This window comes from Tenrec ecaudatus, chromosome X (genome assembly GCF_050624435.1).
Source record: "Tenrec ecaudatus isolate mTenEca1 chromosome X, mTenEca1.hap1, whole genome shotgun sequence".
In the NCBI taxonomy this organism is placed as follows: Eukaryota; Metazoa; Chordata; class Mammalia; order Afrosoricida; family Tenrecidae; genus Tenrec; species Tenrec ecaudatus.
In genome coordinates this window covers 136,271,747-136,295,443 of record NC_134548.1, presented here as the reverse complement: position 1 = coordinate 136,295,443, position 23,697 = coordinate 136,271,747, and the positions used below count along the sequence as shown (strand labels likewise).

The 23,697-nt window shown below is 42.3% G+C and overlaps 1 protein-coding gene across 4 annotated transcripts in view; it reads right to left on the bottom strand.

The window, feature by feature from the left end:
• XIAP (X-linked inhibitor of apoptosis) overlaps nt 1–22,397 on the bottom strand; it is a 53,266-nt gene extending 30,869 nt beyond the window's left edge. Inside the window, exons 1-2 of one of the 4 annotated variants that reach the window (XM_075538141.1) lie at nt 22,260–22,397; nt 21,926–22,052 (exon numbers count right to left, since the gene is read on the bottom strand). The gene's annotated coding sequence lies outside the window, so the exon portion shown is untranslated. Of the gene's footprint in view, nt 1–21,503; nt 21,754–21,925; nt 22,108–22,259 lie in introns of those variants that run through there. The other 3 variants (XM_075538143.1, XM_075538140.1, XM_075538142.1) reach the window with 3 other exon arrangements.
• Between the last annotated feature and the right edge of the window lie 1,300 nt (nt 22,398–23,697).

Below are 23,697 nucleotides of genomic sequence, written 5' to 3'. Positions count from 1 at the left end.
CCTAGTGAGCCAGGTGTTGGGAATTGTCTCCTCCCCTGGCCGCCTCACAGAAGTGTTGGCAGCAGAAAGCAGCTACCCAGCCACACCAGCATGGCGGCCTGCGCCTCAGCTCAGGGAGGCAGCTGAGGCACCATTCTGAGGCCCCAGCTCCGCGCCAGTTTCTGCCAGGCATGGCGGTGGATTTATGAGTGCTCCCCTGACGGTCAAGTTGGGAGTCTATGCCTTACCCCTAAAGGACGAGAAGTGACTGTATGGTGTATAGATCTACAAGTGGACACATCACCTGAGCTGGGCTGGCCGAGGGCCCTATCAGATGCCCACTGACTGACCTTGGTTGCAGAACTCTGGTCGAGGTGTATTTAGAGGGTGGCTGCTTTGGTGGGAGCCCAGCACAGAGGAGCTCAGGTTTCATTGGCTGTGGGCAGAGAGCATGCTGGGACTCTAAGTGGCACTTACCCACCAGACCAGTTCTCCCTTGGGGCTGTTATTTAACTGAATCAGTTATTTTCTAGATTTCAAAGTAGTGTGTGGGCTGCTTTTAAGGCCCTGACCAAATACTATGAAACCTGGGGTACATGGAACAGAAACCACTAGGGTCTCTGTAAGACCAGGGTGGGCACAGAACTCCTAGTGGGTGCAGGAGGAGACGGATTCTCTGCCCCCCTCCCCTCTCCCCCAACACAGTGTTTATAGCTGTCTTCCCCGGACTAGACTGTATCTGATGGATGTTCTCAGTTTTTGAGGGTGGGATCAGAATTCCTTATGCTACCCTCCCAGGATGTCTTTTTTCTGTACTGAGGAGCCCACAGCAGATTGCCCCTGGGATAGCCGACAGGAAAATGTTTGCTTTGCTTACAGTGTACGCACAATAAATAGTGGAAACTCAGGAAAAAAAGGTTCTAAAATTTGATTGTGGCCATGGTTGCACAACTCGGGGAATATACTAAAGAATAGAGAATTGCACACTTTAAATGAATTTTATGGTATGTGAATTACATCTCAATAAAGCTTTTAAAGTGTTATTTAGATCACAGGTTGGTAATTGTCAGTATACTGTAGGCAGTGATTACTTCTAAAACAAAGGGCCAATCGCTAACGAAATCATGTGCTCTTGATAGGGAAAACTGGAGCTAAGAGTACATTTTCAGAACAATGTGAATGGTTGTTTATTGGACTTCATGTTGGCTGTTCTTTAACTATACTTGTGTATCTTTCACGTGAAGTCAGATTATTTTCTCTCAATGTTTTATTTTACTTAGTGGCCATAAGGAAGCAGCTTTCTGAAATGTATTTTCCCTCAAATTTCGAAGAAATCCAACCAATTGGCTTCATGTTATGAAGCACTGATACTATGGCACTCAATTGTGAAATTCTGTGACAGTCATTCACACTGGTGTTTGTCCATTCTGTATGTTTTAAAGGACAGCTCATTTCACTGACTATGGTTGTGTGTGTGTGTGTGTGTGTGTGTGTGTGAGAGAGAGAGAGAGAGAGAGAGAGAGAGAGAGAGAGATGGGTATTTTTATACTCTTTCAATGTGCTACTTTGGACATAAAACATATCGAAATTAAGTCTGTTTGGTTTTTTCCAACAGGACAACATGCACAATTTTTTTTCTACAAAATTTTAGGTATTCTTTAATGAGTTATTCTAGGAATACTGCCTGCACTTTAGAAGGAATGTGTGGTATTTACCACTGACATGTGGAGTTTATCAATATTATTTTCATGAGGCTATTTATTTCCACACAGCTACTTAGACCAAGTAAGAGTAAGGCTGCTGGTTTTCATGTTTTGAGGGCTTTCTTTGGTATCCAACATTGATCACGGTGTACAAAGACTACAGTATGTTTTTTTTACAGTATGCTTATATACAGAAATTAATATTATGAAGTATATACATTCCCTATGGTTTATGGCTAACCATTCCCTCAAAGCTACTTAATTTTATAGAACCAGGATGGACGTTTTTACAAGTGTGACTATTAAAACAATGAAGAATCAAATGACTCCATATTTTAAGTTATTTTGTGATAAAAACATGAAGAAGTAAACTCCCAAAAAACTCACTGCTATGGAGATTTCTATTCATAGTGACCTTCAGGACAGAATAGAACTGCCTGCTCTACAGGGTTTCCAAAGCTGTAAATCTTTACGGAGGCCATCTGTTACATCTTTCTCCAGAGGAGCAACTGGTGGATTGGAACTGCTGACCTTCCTGTTACCAGCAGAGTTCTTTAAACACTGGGCCACCAGGGCTACATACTAAGAATAGCATCATTAAATGAAAACAACACAAAACAAACACAAACCCACACCCAAATGTTAATCCCTTAGCCATGGAGCTGATTCTGACTCATAGAGATCCTATAACTGGTTTCCAAGGCTGTCAATCTTTAAGGGAGCAGCCAACTTCATCTTTCTCCCTCAGAACGGATAGCAGCCTTGAACCGCCAACCTTTTGGTTAGCAGACTAATGCTTAACCTACTGTGCAACCAGTGTTCCTTAGAGCCATCCTAAGGGGGAAAAAAATCTACCGGCATCAAACGGAGTAAAATAGCAATCCTATATTGAGTTTCTGAGGCTGTCAATCTTTACAGGAGCAAACAATTTTATCTTTCTCCCACAGAGTACCTAGTGGATGTGAACCACTGACTTTCTGTTTGCATCTCAATACCTAACCCCCCATACTACCAGGGCTCCTTTACAGTTACCCAACTGGGTGTGAAATGGCATCTCATGATGGTTTTGATTTGTTTATTGCTCTAGTGACTAATGAACATATTTCATGTGCTTATTTGCCATTTTTAAGAGAAATATCTATTCAAGATGTTTGCTCTTTTTAATTGAGGTGTCTTTTTTTGTTGAACAGATGACATTGTATGTTCTAATTAGACTATTGGCATATATATTTGTTACCAGATATTTCTCACATTCTGTAAGTTGTCTCTTTGCCTTTGATACACAGAAGTTTTGTATTGGCACATCTAAGAATCTACCATCTAACACAAGTTCTTGAAACTTTACCCTCATATTTTTCTCTAGCAGTTTTATGGTTTTAGTTCTTTTACTTTAGGTCATCCATGCACTCTTCATTTTTTTTCCATATACGGTGTGTATGCAAGGAACCCTGGTAACATCGGACTGCTAATCTCAGGGTCTGCAGTCTGAATCATCAGCAGCTCCTTGGGGAAAAACATAAGGCTTTCTGCTCCATAAAGATTTACAACCCAGGAAACATTATATAGGGTTGCTATGAGTTAAAATCAACGATGGCAGTGGTATTTTTTTGGAGGGGGTTTGTTTTTTAAAATGTCATTTTTAAACGTTCAACCTTTTATACAGTGATCAGCCAAAGCTAAAACTAAGCCCATTGCTGTCAAGTCAATTTCAACTCACATTGACCCCATGTGTTCCAGAAGGCTTCTTTAGTTGTAGTCTTTACAGAAGCCCAGTGCCACGACTGTCTTTGCTGCCTGGCTGCATGGTTCAAACCACCAGCTCTTTATGTAGCAGTTGAGCACAGCCCATTTGCACCACCAGGAGCAGCTACACTATGACAGTCACATAAAAACTCCAACTGGTAAGCAACTGATTCACTTCTCTGAGGTTCTTCAAACCATTAAGCACATTTTCTTTTCATTTAAGTGGTCAATAAAACATTTTTTAATCAAATACTTATACTGGGGGCTCTTACATCTCTTATCACAATCCATCCATCCATCCATTATGTCAAGCACCTTTGTACATTTTGTTGCCATCATCATTTTCAAAGCATTCTCTCCCCACTTGAGCTCCTGATATCAGCTACCCCTTTCTTCCCCCTCCCTCCCTCACGAACCCTTGATAAGTTACATATTATTATTTTCATATCTTACATTGTCCTCGGCCGCCCCTCACCCACTTTTCTGTTGTTCGTCACCTGGGAGGGGGTTTTGGGTTGATACTTGTGAATGATTCCCCCTTTCAACCCCCACCCACCCCTAATCCTCCTGTGATCTGTACTCTCCTTGTTGGCCCTGAGGGGTTTATCTCTCCTGGATTCCCTGTGTTGTGGGCTCTTGTCTGTAGCAGTGTGCATGCTCTGGTCGAATCTGATTTGTAAGGTAGAATTGAGGTCATGATAGTGGGGGGAAGGAAGGACCAAGAAACTAGAGGAAAGTTGTGTGTTTCATTTGGTGCTATACTGCACCCTGACTTGCTGCTCATCTCTTCCCTGTGACCCCTCTGTGAGGGGGTGTCCAATTGTCTACAGATGGGCACTGGGTCTCCACTCCATGCCCCCCACCCTGTTCACCTTGAGTATAATTTTGTTCTGGGTCTTTTGATATCTGATACCTGATGCCATCAACACCTCATGATCACACCGGCTGGTGTGCTTCTTCCATGTGGGCTTTGTTGCTTCTCACAATAAAACATTTTTAGGTGAATTAAAAGGGAACAAACTTTAGAGGCTCCCAAAGGAGGGAGGAAAAAGGCGGGAATTTGAACCAACAGACTAGAAGGTTGACAGGTATCGCCTTGGGTGTAAAGAAGGACGGAAGTCCACAGGAGGGAGAAAAGAAAACAGGAGAGGGGGTTGGAGAGAATACAGGAGAAAGTTTGAACTGATGAATGCAGAGTTGAGAGTCTGAAATGTTAACCACACCCTATCTAATCCATAATAAAAAAGAACTAGAAAAAAGATAAATTATATTTAGTCAAATAAAAATTACCTTTCTCACCATGGCTCAGTTTTCAGGGAAACAATAGACATCTATCTATACGGGGAACAATAACACAGGAAGGTATTGCCATTGAGTCTACTCTGACTCATAGCAACCCTAAAGGACAAGGTAGACTGCCCCTGTTGGTTCCTGAGATTGTAACTCGAGTAGAAAGTCTTTCTCTTATGGAGCAGCTGGTGGTTTCAACTGCATCTGACCATGCAGATCACAGCCCAATGCATAACCACTATGGCACTAGGGAGAGAAGGACACCTTTTTTTTTTTAAACAATTTATTGGGGCTCATCCAACTCTTATCACAGTTCATACATATACATAAATCAATTGTATAAAGCACATCCATACATTCACTGCCCCAATCATTCTCAAAGCATTTGCTCTCCACTTAAGCCCCTTGCATCAGGTCCTCTTTTTTTTCCCCTCCCTGAGAAGCACACCTTAATCAACTATTTTAATCAATTAAGGCAACAAGGTGGGAAATACACTACTGGATCAGCTTGCATTAGAGGTGACCAAGGTATTGCAGCCATCATTCAGAATACAGTCTGAGAAGGACAAGGGGTGGGATATGGTCCACCCCCAATCCCCACTCTTCCCTATCTGGCCCAGGCACAGCCAAACAGGTGATCTGCAGAGCAGCTGAAGAAAGTGGCTGGGTCCTGCCACAGCAACAGTGATAGAACCTGACTAGAGGGTGAGGTACCGATGTATCATTATGAATAACAGCCCCTAACACCAGGCCATTCTCTCCAAATTGCCCCGTCAATTATGACATGTTTCTGAACTAAAACTTAACTATAGGCCTTAAAAGAAATTCTATCCTTGCAAAATAACCACCACTTAGGCTTTAGATAGTGTAATTTCCAGATAATCCAATAAATGTTGCCTTGACTTCAAAAAAACAAAACAAACCCCAACCGTTAGAGATCAAAAGGGCATCATTTATCCAAGGACAAAACTCAAAAGGGTGAGGAGAGGAGGAATGAACACAAGAAGCAAATGGAGGAAATGGGATAAATGGTTATATTATAGCGATTGCAATCAATGACATGGAACAAAATGTGTATGAATTGCTGAATGGAAAACTGATCTCTATAAACTTTCGCCCAATTCACAATGAAAAGTTAGAAAAAACTACAATGTCACTAGCATGAGCGTGTACACATACACACACACACACACACACACACACACACACTTTCCTAACATTAAGCCAAAGAGGCAATGAAATAGCTAAATGGCATTAATGAGCCATTAAGCTGAATTAATACAACTTTACTAATACTGCAAACAGTGTATGCTCGATAATGAAACCAGTTCTGTAAACACTTGAAAGAGTATGCTAAGAATTAACAAAGAAAATATCACTTACCTACTGAACATTTATTTAAAAAGTCTTAGTGATACAAAATTCTGAGCACAGAATGTCAATCTTTGTCAAATTATTTATCATTATAAACTCCATAGGTACAAGTCCCTTAGGAAAGGCAGAGTAAGTTTAAGCATTCATCTTTGCTTCAAAAAATTATGGAAATGTGTTCCCCCAAAGAATGTTTTACATGAAAAATACAAACCAGTATATTTCAAGCTCCAGGATTCATCACAAATCACTAATATGCCCTATTCGATTTCTCTGAGAACTTTTCCTAACTTAAGGCAATTCAGAGTGCTCAGTAACCTTAGCTTAAAAAACAAACCAAGATGTAGATCAATATCACTTACCCTTTGCTAAAATCATAATAAAGAAAAAACTTTTCAAAATGCATACTATCTCAATGTTGAAGACAAACAAGTGTTTTCCTTTTAAAAAGAGGGGGGGGGGGAACATAAAAAAGGACTACTGTTGCTCAGACTCCGATCCTTCAAGAATAGTTTCTGTGTGGGTGTGCACATTAGCACATTATACAACCTTTTTCTAAGGGACTTACTGTTCATTTATGTTATTACCTGCTTATTCCTCCCATTTGGTAATATATCAAAAGCATCTTTGCATATCAATATTTATCTGGATCACAGTATTATTTTAAATGGATAACAACTAGTACTTGGCTGTACGAGCAACCCTAAAGGACAGGGTGGAAGTGCCCTCAGTGGGTTTCTAAGAATGTGTTGGTTTTTTTCAGGAGTAGAACGCCTCATCCTCTGATGGTCCCAAACTGCTCACCTTTCAATTAGCAGCCCAACATATAACCACTAGGCCACCAGGACTCCAGTAGAACCTCACATGTGCCATACTGTTATACTATTGAACATATATACAAGCAAGTAGATTTAAAACATACACAAGGGGCCCAGACACCTTGAGGGAATGAGTCACTGGGCCCCGGGGGTGGAGGGGTGATAAGGACTAAAGTCTCAGGGAACACTTTAAGTTTGATTGGCATAACACAGCCCATAAAGACGATGTTCTATATCCATCATTGGTCACTCACGTGGTGCAAAGAAGAGTGAAGAAAATCAAAGACACATGGAAACAATTAGTTCAAAGAAACAACAAACCACCTGAATTCCATCCTCTACAACTTGAGACCAGAAATGCTAGATGATGTCCAGCGCCTATTACTGACTGACTTCTCTGAAAGGGATCACAATTGGAAGTCCTTGATGGGGGTGGGAGGAATGGGGAACGAAACTCAAAATCATATAAAAGACCAAATATTTTGGTCTGATAGAGACGGATGGTACCCCTGAGACTTATGGCCCTTAAATATCCTTCAGGCTTGGAATCTAACTCACTCCTATGGCTCACTCAATATTCAGCCACCAGGTAGATGGGTCGATAAGGTGAAGAGTAACTTCTATAATCAACCACTTGCCATCAAAAGTGAAGTATTATGGAGTAAGCGACTAGACTGGGGGGCATGAGAGTGGCGGGGGTGGTAGTGTGGTGAGCAGAGCCAACAATGACGGGTACAGGGGAATAGTACCATATATACTCGAGTATAAGCCAACCTGAGTATCAGCCAAGGCACCTTATTTTACCACAAAAACTGCATTAAAAATGTGCTGAAAAACTCAGCTTATACACATGTATATATGGTAAATGTTCTAAGATTGATGGTGAGGAGGGTGTAACTTCTCTGGTCATGTTTGATTGATCAAAGTGTATCTGAGAGGAATTACGAGTTGACGATGGGTAAACATAGAAGTGGGGTAGGAGGAAAAAAGAGGAAGAAAAAATATAAAAAACATATGTGTATTTGTTTATTCATGCATTCATATACAAATACAACAAGAAAGCAGATGGACTTTGGGTCTCTAATTAAATCTTACCACACTACAAGACGGTTTATTCTAATAATGCAGCATTGTATGATACTCACCTTCCTGACACGATGGCTAAAGACAAAATGGGTGCAATAAGCAAATGTGTTGAAGAATGCTGATAGTGCCCAGCTATTAAAAGATATAGCATCTGCAGTCTTAAAGACTTGTAAACAAGAGGCCACCTAGCAGGGAAGCAACAAAGGCCACATGGAAGAAGCACACCAGCCTGTGTGGTCATGAAATGGCGGTATCAGAAGTTCCAAAGCAAGCAACCAAACTGATGTGAAGGGGTGTGGATGTAGTGGAGATCCCAAACCCACTTATATAAATGGACAGCCCCTCTCAAAAGGGGCCACACAGAAGGGATGATAAATCCACGGTGTGAGGAGATCAAAAAGGTTGTACCCTTCACAACAGCCAAGCACAAATGGAAATATCTAGGGATATATCTGACTAAAAGAACAAAAGGTCTATATGAGGAAAACTACAGAACACTATTACAAGAAACCAAGAGTGACTTCAACAAATGGAAGAATATCCCATGCTCGTGGATTGGAATATTCAAGAGTTAGAGTGAAGATGTCAGTTCTGCCAAAGGCACTATATAAGTTTAATGCCATCCGATACAATTACCCTCATCTTTCTTCAAAGAAATGGAAAAACTGATTACCAACTTCATATGGAGAGGGAAGCAGCCCAGAATTAGCACAGAACTCAAGAAGGACACAGTGGGAGGGCTTGCTTGACCTGACTTTAGCAAATATTATACAGCCACAGTAGTCAAAACCACATGGTATTGGTACAATGACAAATACTCAGACCAATGGAAAAGAACTGAAAACCCAGAAATAAAATCATCAGTGTACAGATTACTGATCTTTGATAAGGGTTCAAAAAATATCCAATGGTAAGAAGATGCCCTCTTTAACAAGTGGCACTGTTAAAAATGGATATCTACCTGTAGAAAAATGAAGAAAGAGCCTTATCTCACTCCATGCACAAGAATAAACTCAAGGTGGATCACAGACCTTGAAGTTAAACCTCAAACTACTCAGGTCATCAATGAGGGAATTGGGACCAACTTGAGAACTTTGGCACAGGGAATACATAGACTATAAGAAATAGGGAAGGACACAAACACTGAAGAGGCACCAATTGACAAATGGGATATACTGAAGATAAAACACCTGTGTACATCGAAAGAATTCACCGAGAGTAATAAGAGAGTTCACGGACTGGGAAAAATCTTTAGCAATGACACATCAGACAAAGGTCTTATTACTAAAATCTACAATACTCTACTAGCTTCCAAAAAGAAAAAAAAAACCTAATTGCCCACTGAAGAGGTGGGCAAAGGACCTGAACAGAAGTTTCACAGGGGCAGAATTCCGAATGGCCAGTAAACATGAGAAAATGTTCCCGATCATTAGCCATAAGAGAAATACAAATTAAAATAACAGTGAGATGCCATCTAACAGCCTCAAAAATAGCCCAATTCGAAAAATCAGAGAGCAACAAGTGTTGGACGGGGTGTAGGAAGCCAGAATATTCATCCACTGCTGGTGGACCTGTAGGTATGTATGGCCACTATGGAAATCAATCTGGCGATATATAAAACAGATGGAAATCGAGCTACCATACAACCCAGCCATTCCCCTACTGGGCATATACCCAGAAGAGGCAAGAAACAAACCATGGCCAGACACCTGTGCTCCAATGTTCATTGCGGCACAGTTCACAATTGCAAGGAGTTGGAAGCTACCCAAATTTTGATCAAATGACGATTGGATTAAAAAACTGTGGTACATACATGCAATGGATTGCTACGCATTGCTAAAGAGCAGTGATGAATGTATGAAGCACATTGCTGCATGGGAAGAACTGGAGAAAATCAGGCTAAGCGAAGTAAGCCAAGCACAAAAGGACAAGTACAACATGAGTCCACTGAGGTAAGCTTTTAAAAAAATGCAAAAAGGGGCATAGGGAAAAAGCTACTGTATACAAACATTTCTGGGGTGAGGACCAGGTAATATGGGAGGGGCCAGACCAAATCCAGGGATACACATGGTAGCCAACTAAAAAGGACGGGGGGAAAGGGAAAAAGGAAAAGAAAAGAAATGGTTAGCAAGAGCACAGGGCACTACCCACTCAAGGGGAGGGTATTGTTTATATCTTCACAAAGAAAGCGGGACAAGACTTCAACCCAGTGCTCCAAGAAGTGAATGCATTATGCCTGCATCGAGTAGGGAACCAGTGGAGAGGTCCGAGGGGCCAGCCCCAATCGCAACCACATGGACACCTGCCCCTCCCCCAAGAAGAATTTATTTCAGAGGACAGCACTGAATCTGCAGCTCACGGAGAGGGACATGTCTGATCAAAGTACATAGAGCAAATGAAGGGGGAGGAAGAGAGAGTGGAGCACATGCTGGCCCACCAAATCTTGAGGACGATATTCCCACTCAGACCAGCCAATCCTCAGAGAAGACCATATGGCCGGCCCCAGTATGAGACATGACATCCCTCACTGACCCATAGCCCTACAGGGGACAACACTGGAGACACAGTGTGGGAATTCCGCCCGATCTGATCCCACCACACCGAGACAAAACACTAAGGACGTGGAACAGAACAGCAAGGGGAACAGAGCAACAAAGTCCCCAGGGAGTACCAAAAATAGACTTTGGGGCCAGGGCTTGGCACCCCATCAAACTCGACCAGAAAACACTCCTACAGGCCAACAAACACTCCTTGAACTAACTACAGGCTTTTCTTTGTTGTTGTTGTTTTGTCATTGGTTTTTTTGTTTTCTTTTGTTGCTTTGTTTTGCTCTGTCTTGTTTTTGTGCATGTTATTATCTCCACAGGTCTGTCTAAATAAGATAGGCTGGATGAACAATCAGGAGGAGAAAATAACGGGACCTACGGATGTGGGGGGACATGGTAGAGGGGGAGGTGGGGGAAAAGGAAGTGGTGTTAACAAACCCAGGGACAAGGGAACAAGTGATACAAAATCAGTGGCAAGGTGGATGTAAGGTCTGGTAGGCATTGATCAAGGGCAATGTAACTGAGAGGAATAACTGAAACTCAAATGAAGGCTGAGCATGATAGTGGAACAAGAGGAAAGTAAAAGGAAATACAGGAAAGAAGTAGGAGACAAAGGGCATGTATAGAGGTCTAAATAAAGGCATGTACTTATGTAAATATATTTATATATGAGGATGGGGAAATAGATCTATGTACAAATATGTACAGGTTTAGTATTAAGGTAGCAGATGGACATTGGGCCTCCACTCAAGTACTCCCTCAATGCAAGAACTCTTGCATTCCGTGATGCTCACCTTCCTGACACAATTGCTGAAGACAAAACGTGTGCATAAGCAAGTATGGTGGGGAAAGGTAATGATGCCCGGCTATCAAAATATATAAAAGATATAGCATCTGAGGTCTTGAAGGCTTGGGGGTGGACAAACAGCTGTCTGGCTCAGAGGCGGCAAAGCCCACATGGAGGAAGCGCACCAGCCTGTGTGATCACAGGGTGTCGAAGGGATGAGGTATCAGGCATCAAAGAACAAAAAATCATATCCTTGTGTGCTCACCTCCCCAATACGATCGCTGAGGACGGGTGGGTGTATGAGCAAGTTGATGGTACCTGTCTATCAAAAGATACAGCACCTGGGGGCTTGAAGGCTTGAAGGTGGACAAGCGGCCATCTAGCTCAGAAGGGGCAGAGCCCACATGGAGGAAGCACACCAGCCTGTGTGATCACAGGGTGTTGAAGGGATGAGGTATCATGCATCAAAGAATCAAAAGACATACCACTGTGAACTACGGGGAGTGAGGAGTGGGGACCCAAAACCTATCTGTATGCAACTGGATATCCCCTTAGGGAAGGGTCGTGGAGGAGAGGAGACAAACCAGTCAGGGTGCGGTGTAGCAATGATAAAACATACAACTTTCCTCTAGTTCCTAAATGCTTCTCCCGTGCCCCCCTCCCAACTATCATGATCCCAATTCTACCTTACAAATCTGGCTAGACCAGAGGATGTACACTGGTACAGATATGAACTGGAAACACAGGGAATCCAGGGCAGATGATCCCTTCAGGACCAGTGATGAGAGTAGTGATACTGGGAAGATGGAGGGAGGGTTGGGGTGGAAAGGGGGAACCGATTACAAGGATCTACATATAACTTCCTCCCTGGGGGACGGACAACAGAAAAGTGGGTGAAGGGAGACATCGGCAGTGTAAGATATGACAAAATAATAATTTATAAATTATCAAGGGTTCATGAGTGAGGGGGAAGGGGGGATGGAGGGGGAAAATGAGGGGCTGATGCCAGAGGCTTAAATGGAGAGCAAAAGTTGAGAATGATGAGAGCAATGACTGTACAAATGTGCTTTACACAATTGATGTATGCATGGATTGTGATAAGAGTTGTATGAGCCCCTAATAAAATGATTTTTTTTAAAGTCCAGGGTGTGGTATGGCACTGATGAACCATATAACCAACCTCTAGTTCTTTAATGTATCCACCCCTTACTATCATGGTTTTTATTTGTTTCACCTCATTAATCATGTTAGACTTGCATATGTTCATTTGTATATTTAAGATAGTTTGGTACATGAAAGTCAAGATAGATAACCCCTCAGCTACACTAACAGAAGTAATGGTTCCCTGTAGGTACGGCAAGAAGGTGGGGAGGGTGGGAATCGGCAGCTGCTAACACTGATGACTGTATAACCCCACTCGATGGGACCTAAAAATGGAATTGTATGTGAATGGATATATTGGATTGTGTAAGATATGGCAAAAAACCAAAAACCCTATTTTATATATATAAAAAGAATAAGGGTTCCTGGGGGGATAAGGTGGGGGAGGGAGGGGATAAAGGGAAGCTGATATCAAGGAGTTCAAGAAGAAAGAAAAGGTTTTGAAACTGACTGTGGCAGCAATTGTACAACATTACTTAATGTGACTGAACTATGGAATGTTACGAAATCTGTAAGAGCTCCCAATAAAACAATAAAAAAAATAAAGGCAGTATTTGCCAAAGAACAAAAGCTCAGAAGACAAAGAAGGGCTAGGGAAGAAAGAGTAAGCAAAGAGAGGAAATGGAAGGGTGTTGTTATATTTGGTGGGTGGGGGATTGTGATCAATGTCAAATACCAACATGTAAAGGAAAACAAATTTGTTCTGTAAAATTCCAGACAAATAATAAAACACCATTGCTTACATGTTCGATAGATAGTTCTGTACCTTCAGAACTAGATATTTATAAAGCTTTTTTTTACTATTATAACCAGTATTCAGGCAATAGTACTATCTAAATATTCGTTCACATATTTGCTTTTGTTACCAATATTAAGAGGCCCCAAACAGGCCTATCATCATCTCATTTTAATACAGCTTGTTTTTGACCATGAACAGACTTAAAAACTTGGAAGCATTTATAAATTCACAAGAAAAAGATGAGTACTTCAATAGAAAACATGCCAAAGTTGTAAATGGGAAATACTAATGGGTAACATATACAAACACACATAACTCACTGTCATTAAGTCAATTCTGACTCAGTGAGCCTGTGTGATACAGAATTGCTCCCATAGGATTTCCAAGGCTATAAAGCTGTACTGAAATAGTGGGCTCAAATCAACTGACCTTTTCATTAGCAGCCAAGGGCTTTGATCACGGCACAACCAAGGTTCCCTATGGACTACATCATATCAAAATCAAACCTACTGTCATGGAGTGGATTCCAACTCACAGCAACCATACACAGGGTTTCCAAGACTGTACAGCTTTACTAAAGCACCGGAGGGGTTTGAGTAGCTGACCTTGTGGTTAGCAATCCAGTGCCACATTTCAATATGATTCAGATGTTTTGTTTTTTAATATCCTCGGTTAGCTCCTGTAGAGGAAGAGACTGGCTAGATCTCCTCCTAGACGCTCAGCTAGTATGAGTCCATGCAGGATAAAAGGTTACTGGGCAGGCCATCAGAGTTTGGAATCAGTAACAGGCACTAGAAAACAACCCTGATCAAGAGCTTACTGCATATAAAGCACAGTACTAACTAGAAACCCCATCTTATTCCACAGCAACCCTGACTGATGCAGGCATGCTCACACACATTCGTGCTTGTTTTATCATAAGGTCACGATTTAAACCTTGGCCCACTTTCATTCACCATGTAATCTTTGCTAATAACTATCTCACTGCCATCGAGTCAATTCTGACTCACGGTGACCCTACAGGACAGAGCAGAACTGTTCCTGTGGGTTTCTGACACTGTATCTCTTTATGGGAGCAGAAATGTCCCCTCGTCCCCCCAGGGAGCAGCTGCTGGGTTCAAACTGCTGTTGACCTTCTGGTTAACAGTCTAACGCAAAATGCGCTGCACCACTAGAGTAATCCACAATGACACCTGTTAGGTGCCATCGAATTGGGTCTGAAGCAGCGACCCCACCCACAACAGAATGACGGCAGGCACCTTCTTCACGATTATTGTTGCATTTGTGCAGTGACCGAGTCATCAACCTCGCCAAAAGTCTTCCTCTTTTTGTGCTGCCACTCCACTTTAGTGAGGGCCTTCCAACCTGATAGGCTCATCTGTCAGCACTCTCTGACAGTGCTCATGAGGTTTGCAGAGGCTAATTCCTCTGAAGTGGACAGCCGATTCCTTCTTCATAGCCTGCTCTTAGTTTGGAAGTGCTGCTGAAAACGGTTCACCTTAGGTGACCCTACTGGATTTGAAATACCAGTGACATATAGCTCCCAGTATCATGGCAAAAAGCAAGCCGCCACAGTACCTACCACAAACTGACAGACAACTTGGGGCTTCTACAATACAGTAAAACCAATAAAAGCTAGAATCAGTGTAGGGCTGTCAGGAAAGGAAAATGCAAGTATTTCCACTATAATGAGAGACAGGCATGCACACACACACAGAGATATAAGTGGGGAAGTTATTAAGACACACACACAGAGACATAAGTGGGGAGGTGGTTAAGACACAGACACACAACCACCCCCGCCGCCAAAGGCAGAAAAATAGCAAGACCAGGAAAATCAAATCAGTCCTGTGCATTTTGGCATTTCACTGGATGTAACGTGTCATACAATTTAAATGCTTTCTTGTGTAGGATCCACATTACCCCACACAACATATCATAGGTCCCCATCTGCAATAAGAGGAAACTATCGTTCTGACTCATTACTCATCAGAGATCATATGACCCTCAGTCAAAATCCAACCCAGTGATTATAATCAAATCTACAGAAATTACTAAAAGAATTACTGGCAGAATGGGTAGGCTGCCCTCCCCCCGCACCCCCGCTTTTTAAAAAATAGATTCCCTCTTTAGACTTGGAGTGGAAGTGTGTCTTTTTTTTAAATCATTTTATTGGGGGCTCATACAACTCATCATAATCCATACATACATCAAGTGTGTAAAACACATTTGTATATTCCTTGCCCTCATCATTCTCAAAACATTTGCTCTCCACTGAAACCCCTGGTATCAGCTCATTTTCCCCCCTCCATCCCCACTCCCCCCTCCCTCATGAACCCTTGATAACTTATAAATTATTATTTTGTCATATCTTATACTATCCAACGTCTCCCTTCACCCACTTTTCGGTTGTCCATCCCCCAGCTGCCTACCCTTTTAAGGATTGAAAGAATTAGCTAGAACCATAGAAAGGTAAACCACAGAGCGATACATGCTAAGAGGTTCGTGTCTTGAGGCAAACGGAATTATGACTGGAATAAGCATAGGACTTCAAACTACATACATAAAAATAGTTTTAGATTGCAGGAGTTCCTAGTGGCACCAGCTTCACCTACTTGGGGAATCAGTTGTAACTTATCAGTTCTACCTCTATTCGCCCATCTGCGTTGCAGCTGTTCCCAGCCTGTACAGGTAGATTGATGTCTCTTTCCACCACAAACCAGGTCCTTGAGAAGACATGATATAAGTAGATCAAGGCACGTGAACCACATGTATCCTTAACAAGGATTGTGTACCAAATCCTACCAAAATCAAATCCATAACTGAATCAAATAGCAAAGCTACAACCACACTACAATTAAAAATAATCTAAGTCTCAAGATTTTAAGAGGGCAGGAGGGTTGGGGAAGGGCGGGGGCGAAGAGGAGCTGATACCAAGGGCTCAAGTAGAAAGAAAATGTTTCAGAAATGATAATGGCAACATATGTACAAATGTGCTTAATACAATTGAATGATGGATTGTTAAAAGATTTGTAAGAACCCCCCCCAAAAATAACAAAAAAATCAAAGTCTATGCAAAGTCCTACAAAATGGGCATAAATACACTTTAGCCACACAAACAGCAATGTACTATTAACTACACAGAAAAAATATGTAGCTCACACATTTGGTCTCCAAATTGTATGCCAGATACAATAACTGATCAACAACTGTTCTAAGAGATTAATCAAAATTCAGAAGAGCCAATTTTAGATGATCCAGAAGACCTTGAATATTTTATTCTTTATTTTGTTTAATCATTTTATTGGGGGCTCGTATAACTCTTACCACAATCCATACATAAATCTCTCCTTTTTCAATATATTTCTTTGTAACAAACATTTAATCAACAAATATTTACCAGGTCCCTCTGTAATGGACAGACACAAGCTAGCCACCATCAATCCGATCTCAGAACTTAGCTCAAAGTAGGTGTTCAAGGTAGGTTGGTTGAGTTATCTCTGCCTGAAAAAAAGTGTTCTCCTCAGTTTATCCAAAACGACTGAATTGGCCAATTTTGATGAAAGAAATACCCCAAAAGGAGTGCCTCAGAGAACATCTTTGAAATATAGCACCCAATGGAAGAAAAAGCAGAGTACTTTTGGACTTAGAGAAACCTGGAATCAAAGTCTACCTCTACAAACTAATAACTATTTGGACCTTGGACAAGTTATTGCATCCCCAAATTTCAACATAATTTCTCTACTAAGTCATAGGGAAATCCCAGAATTTCCAATTCAGAAACCCAGTTCTTTCCTCTTCAATCTAGTCTCTACCTACCCTACAAAACAGCACTAAACTGGCTAGTTTTTAAAACAGTATTAAAACACCACCTGTCACCAAACTAAAAATTCACTGCCATTGAGTCGATTCCAACTCATAGCGACTCTACACAGGACAATGTAGAATTGGCCCTGTGGGCTTCCAAGAGCAGCCAACTTCATCTTGATTCCTGTGGAGAAACAGATGGGATCAAACCGCTGACATTGTGGTTAGAAGCTCAATGCATAGTCCCTACTCACCACATGTACCTGCAACACATTAAAATATAAGTACTTAGTTCCTGAGGCTTTAAAGTACATGAATGGATAAATCATAGTTTACGGTTTGTATCTCCAACTTGTTTTTTAAATGTTTGCCCCTTTGAGATATTTATTCCAAATAGAGCTGCTATACAGAGATTTTTCTTTAGAACTTAATAAAATCTGAGATAATCAGTTGTAAAATAATTATAATAGGTTTGAATCAACCAGCCCAAATGTTATTTTACAGATGAAGAAACCGAGACACAGAATAACATGCAGGATAAAAACTGCATTTTCAAAGGCTTTTCATGACAAAGGAAATGTTTACTACAGATTGTTGGAATAGAAGAAAAGGGATCAACAAACTGTGTACAATAGGATCCTCAATTTTAAATAATTAATACAGAAAAATAAAGGTTACGAGGGGGTACCCCTGGGAAAAAAAAACACTGGAATTGTACTGGGCGGACCAGTTTTCATATTACGGATTTTTCTCAGTAGGGGAGCATTGAGGAACTCACTCTGAGTTAGTGCACTGAGTGGCATTTCCCGGGAAGATTCTCTTTGGTCACAGGGAATTTTTTCTGTAAAAGCAGTTTTGTTTGAATCCTGTTTTTTGTGATGGCTAATTTCAGAGAATAGTGTGAGGCTGTGGAATTTTGTGTCCTGTTGGGGGAAAATGACGCAGAAACGGTTGTGATGTTGAATACAGCTTACAGGGACAGCACAATGAGAAAAACACAAGTGTATAAGAGATTTTCTCATTTCAAAAAAGGTGAAATGTCGATTGATGTCAAACCTTGCTCTGGACGTCCATCCACTTCCCAAAAGGATGGCAATGTCAACTCGGAATTCATTCTACCAGGTCAGACTGTTAATCAAGCTTTCTATTTAGAGGTTCTGAAAAGATTGCATAATCATGTGGGACAAAAAAAGCCTGATTTATGGAAGATAGGGGACTGGTTTTGCCATCCCAACAATGCACATATTCACACAGCCATCTCAGTGCACCAGTTTTGGCAAAAAACAGCATGCCTCTCTTGCCCCTAGCACCTAACTACCTGACCTTGCTCCATGAGTTCTTTTTGTTTACGTGAATGAAGAAAGACATGAAAGGACAGTGATTTGACAACTTAGAGGAGGTGAAGAAAAAAACGAGGGAGGTGATGTCAGCCATCCAAATAGATGAGTTTAAGAAATGTTTCCGTGAACAGACTCAAAGATTTGACAAATGTATTAAGTGGAATGGAGAGTATTTTGAAGGTGATAAGGTTTTTTTTTTTAAGTAGACAATTGGACATCCCCTTACAGAAGGGTTACAAGGAAGGGACCATTCAACCAGGGTGCAGTACAGCACTGATGAAACACACATTATTCCTCTAGTTCCTGAATGCCCCCCCACTACCATGACCTGCTTTGACCTTAAAAATCCGGCTAGACTGGAGTACACAGAGTGGTACATATAAGAGCTCTCAACACATGGAATTCAGGACAGATAAACCCCTCAGGAACAGTAGTGGGGTAGTGATATCATGAGGGAAAGGAGATGGTAGGGGCCAGGAGGGGGAGAAATGGGGAACCCATCACAAAGTTGGATATATAGCCCACCCCTCAGGGGACCAATAACAGAAATGTGGGTAAAGGGAAACAACGGACAGTGTAAGACACGAAATAAATAACAACAATAATATATAATTTATCAAGGATTCACAAGGGTGGGGAGGGAGGGGGAAAAAAGAGGAGCTGATACCAAGAGCTCAAGTAGAAAAAAAATGTTTTGGAAATGCTGATGGCAACATATGTACAAGTGTGCTTAACACATTTGAATGATGGATTGTTATAAGATTTGTAAGAGCCCCCCAAATAAATGATTAATAACAAAAAAAGATCTTAAAAATAGCTTTGTAAAAAAGCAATTTGGGGGAGGAACCCCCTCATATAATTTATTTTTCTATTATTCAGAATTTCATGACTTTAAAAATAATAAGCCCATATTTTTTTAAACAAAATAGCATTTTGTTTTGAATTCCATAGGATATATATTTTAAGTTATGCAAACAAAATATAAAATAACTAAAAGTTATTCCAGAGAAATATAGGGGCATTGAGAGGCTGAGAGAGTTGCTCATCATCTTTCAACTGTTTGGAAAGAGAGTCAAGAAAAGAACCCAGATCCCACGCAACCAATCTAGTACTCTGCCCAAATATGCCTCTAAAATATCAAATAAGATACCATGAAAATGGTATCTGTCAAATGAACGCACTTATTATTTTTTCCTGCATTAGTCTCCTTGTATCGATTTATTACAATGACCTTACCCAGTGCTAACAGATGACATTTTAAAATACTATTACCAAACTACACTATAAAGATAAAGCTTGATGATTGACAGTTCCTGATAATCTCCCAGCCTCAAAAGAACAAGGGTATTTATTTTGCTTCAATCATCTTCGGATAATTAAGTACAATTGTCATGGTACATAGCACAGGGCAGTTCCTGCTCAAAAAGATTTGCGTTCTAAACCAACATTTTTTTGTTCCCTGTGGCAGCACTTGCTGCCAGACTTAAGATATTAAGACCTAACAGACAGTAAAATCTCCTTCCTCAATTTAACTCTTTTTTTGGGGGGGTGGAGGAAGTCTCTAAGTACTTACAATATAAAAGAAGGATTTATTAAAAGAATGCTTGCATACAAACAAATGTAAGGGGAAGTGGTTATAATACTAAAATATTCCAAGCACTGTTCAAATTAGTTGGTCTATTGATTACAGCAGTTCTTATTTGCTGAAATGGGAGTAACGTTTAGTCAGCATTACTTTTTGTTAGCTTAGTTGGCGCCACTGAATGTACTAGGGGAAAAAATATTACAGTTGTAGTACAAAGGGCAACGTACTAAGATCTACTCCAGTACACACTGCTGATAATCAGACCCAGTCCCTTGGGCTTTTTCTTCTTTGGGTCTTAAACTACCTCTTTGTAAAACCAAGAGAGTTGAACTACCAATCCCTGGGAACCTTTCCAAGTCTAACCTAAAAGAACAGAAAAAAGATTTTCAATCCACAAAGATTTTAACTCAGATTTCACGAATTGCGTCAAATCTATCTTCGAAATGTTAGAATTTGTTAAACTGAATTTGTTACCACATTTTCTAAAATGAAATAAAGACCAATATCAAAAATCATTTTGACCATCTATATCAGGAGCAAGAGAAGAAAACCAAAGGAAGCGAGAGCCTCCTTGCCATGTGGACCAACACGAACCACACTGTAACAGTCTACACCATGCAGCTTTTAATACACAAACACGGATACATATTTATATTGACATCTCTGTGTGACCTTTAAAATGGCCACTATAAAATTCATACTTGTTCATGGCAAAGCATCCAAACAGTGTGCATCAGGCCAGTTGTGAAGTACAAAGTCAGCCTCTCCACACTGTTACCCTGACCTACAGCCACTTCTTGAACTGGTTGGAGGGCAGTGAGTGGGATTTGTTTCTTTGGTTGCTACTTCTAGAATGACTGGGGACTGGGGGAATCTCCAGGTTCCTTAAGTAAATACAATGAAAGTGATAACCAGCAGAACACAAAATTGAATACTCTTCAGATACCTCTGTGGAATAGAATACATTTAAAGTTCATGTTTGGAGGTTCTGTGGGACAGTTGCACCTTAGAAAGCGCAGCGGCCAAGGAGTTAGGCAACCTGGAGTCTCATCTAACCAGTACAGTGGTCTTAGGGCAGTGGTCTCTCTGCCTGTTTCTGCTGTTGTAATACAAACAAAAGTCGTACTAAGATCCCTCTCAACTCTACAATGCTATCATTCTAAGATGGCTGTCTTTAACAGTGTTCTCTGGAATGAGTTGCAACAAAAGTTATTTAAGGAAAAAACAACAAAACATCATGGCAACCTTTCACCTGAGAACATTTCTGCTTCCTTAATCCTCCAGGCATAGTTGTAAAACGAGTCACAGAAGTATGCTTGAGAGCCAAGTAGTAGGATAAGAGTTGTTGTTTTTTAAACAAAGCTTGGAGGGTTTTTTCTTTCTTTCTTTGAGGCGGGGGGGGGGGTGTCTTACTTCGTTTTGGCAATCACCAGCCCGCCCACCCCACCCCACCCCACCCCACCCCCTGCTCCTCTCCAAACTAATTAAGCATATTATGGAGCGAAAATAATGAAAACGAAAGTCAAGTTGCTATTTTGTTTTACTCACAGACTATGCTGGGGAGGTGACTTGGGGCACCAGAGGTTGGAAAGAATTACAAGTTAATTTCCTCTTCCGGAAGCTCTTTGGCCCTAGTTCTTTCAGTTTCACACAAGCTTGCCAGACAAACCCCTCCCAGTGCCGCTGCACGCATCACATGGGGATCATTTATTTTATAAAAGAAAAAGTTCTCGCACTCTGGACAGTCGGGGTCAGGGGGTTCGGGCGGCGCCCTGAGCCTGAAGCCAGCCAGCCACCCACCGGGTGCCGCGCGCTAGCCAGTCCCAGGGAGCCCCTCCCGCCCTGGCCCGCAGCGCCGGTCTGGGGAGGGGAGGGGGGAGGAGGAGAAGGAGGGCAAGGAAGGGGGAGGGTACAGGAGGAGGGCCGAGCAGGAACCGGAGTAGAAGGAAACCCGCACGGGCAGCACCCACCTTGCCCGCTGGGCCGGCCCGAGCGCCCGCGGCCCCCGCCGAGGTCCCCAGGGGAAGGATCTCGGAGGAGGGACGGCCAAGGCCCCAGCCTGGAAATGCCGATTCTCTTCGGCGGCCCGGTCCCTGCCTAGAAGGAAACGGAAGTCCCTTCGTCGCCCTCACCCGCGTCCACCAGCCGGCCCATTTCCCGTCCCCCCCACCACAACTCCGGGGAGGAAGGCCCCCCTCCCCTCAAGTCCAGGCCGGAGCGCCTTCCCCACGGGCCCCACCGCCTCCGGCCCCCGCCCCGCCCCGCAAAGCTCCTCCTTCCCCGCGCCGCCATTTTCCCACTCACCCTTCAGGCGCCGGCGTCGCTCGGTGTACGTGTCCGCCGCGAACGCCACACCGTCCCGCCCCTGGCCGGCACCGGAAAGGAGAGGCCAGGACAAACGAAGCTCCGGAGCGCTCTCCTTTCCTCCGCCGCACCTCCCCCCCCCCCCCGCCGGAGTGGGAACCAGAACCTGCATGTACGCATGCGCAGGGGGCATCTCGCAGACCCCGCCCCCTAGCGCCGGCTTTCCCTCTGATCCCGGTGGTTTTTTACCCCAGGGTTTTTACCTGCGGGCCTCTAGCCTTGAGGCACGGGCAAAGGGAGGAAGAGAGGAGAGAGACGGACGTGAGCACACTGAACGCTTACTGTGGGCCAGGCACGGGGTTAGACGTAGATCATGTTCTTTGTTGTCGCCTAGTTTTCCCTGGTGGCGTCGTGGGCTAAGCATTGGGCTGCTAACTGCAAGATCAGCAGTTCGAACCTGCCAGCCCCTGCGCAGAGGAAAAAGATGGACTTTCTGCAACCTTAAAGCGTTATTGTTTGAGAAACCCACCTGGATCTGTAGGATCGAAATGAGTTAGAATCGGCTCACTGGTAGTTTCGGGTCTGTGGTCAGTCACTCCCTTATCAAACCCCTTTTACTGAGGAACCCGAAGCCCAGAGACAGTGTTAGATTACCCAATAAACGAGGTAAGCATGGAGTTACTCGTGCTTATTTACTAATCTGTAGTGAACAATTTCAGTTTTTCACCACAGCAAAGATTCTATTTCTAGGCATGGCTGTTATCTACCTCTCTCCCAACCCCACAGTGCCTTTCTACGGAATCAATGTCTTTTTTTTTTTTAGTTGGTGAGCATGGGCTTCCTTGTATTTACTAATCTATAGTGGACAGTTGGACCGTGTTTTTCACCACATACAAGATGTGGTGACCTTACTCACTACACATAAGCAAGCACAAGCAAACCCATGTGTACTTGGCTTATTAGATAACCCTCCCTTGTCCAGGGAAAATAACTGTCCTAAGATCATCACGCTGCTAATAAACAAGGGCACTGCAATTACAATAGGATCTGTTGCCAAGGAGAAAAGGATAAGGGGAATGACAGGAAATGAGAGAAAAGGGGAGGGGAGGGGGGAGGAGAGGGAAGCAGGGGCATTGAGTGGTAAAGAAAAATGAATAGGGACAAAAGAAAGCTGGAGGGGCAGAAATGTGGGTGAAGGGAGACAATGGACAGTGTAAGATCCGAAATAATATATAATTGATCAAGGATTCACAGGGGTGGGAGGGGCAAAAAGGAGCTGATACCAAGGGCTCAAGTAGAAAGAAAATGTTTTGAAAATAATGATGGCAACATAATGTACAAACGTGCTTGATACAATTGATGTATGGATTGTTATAACAGCTGTAAGAGCCCCCAGTAAAATGACTTTTTAAAATTGTGAACTCTGTCAAAAAAAATT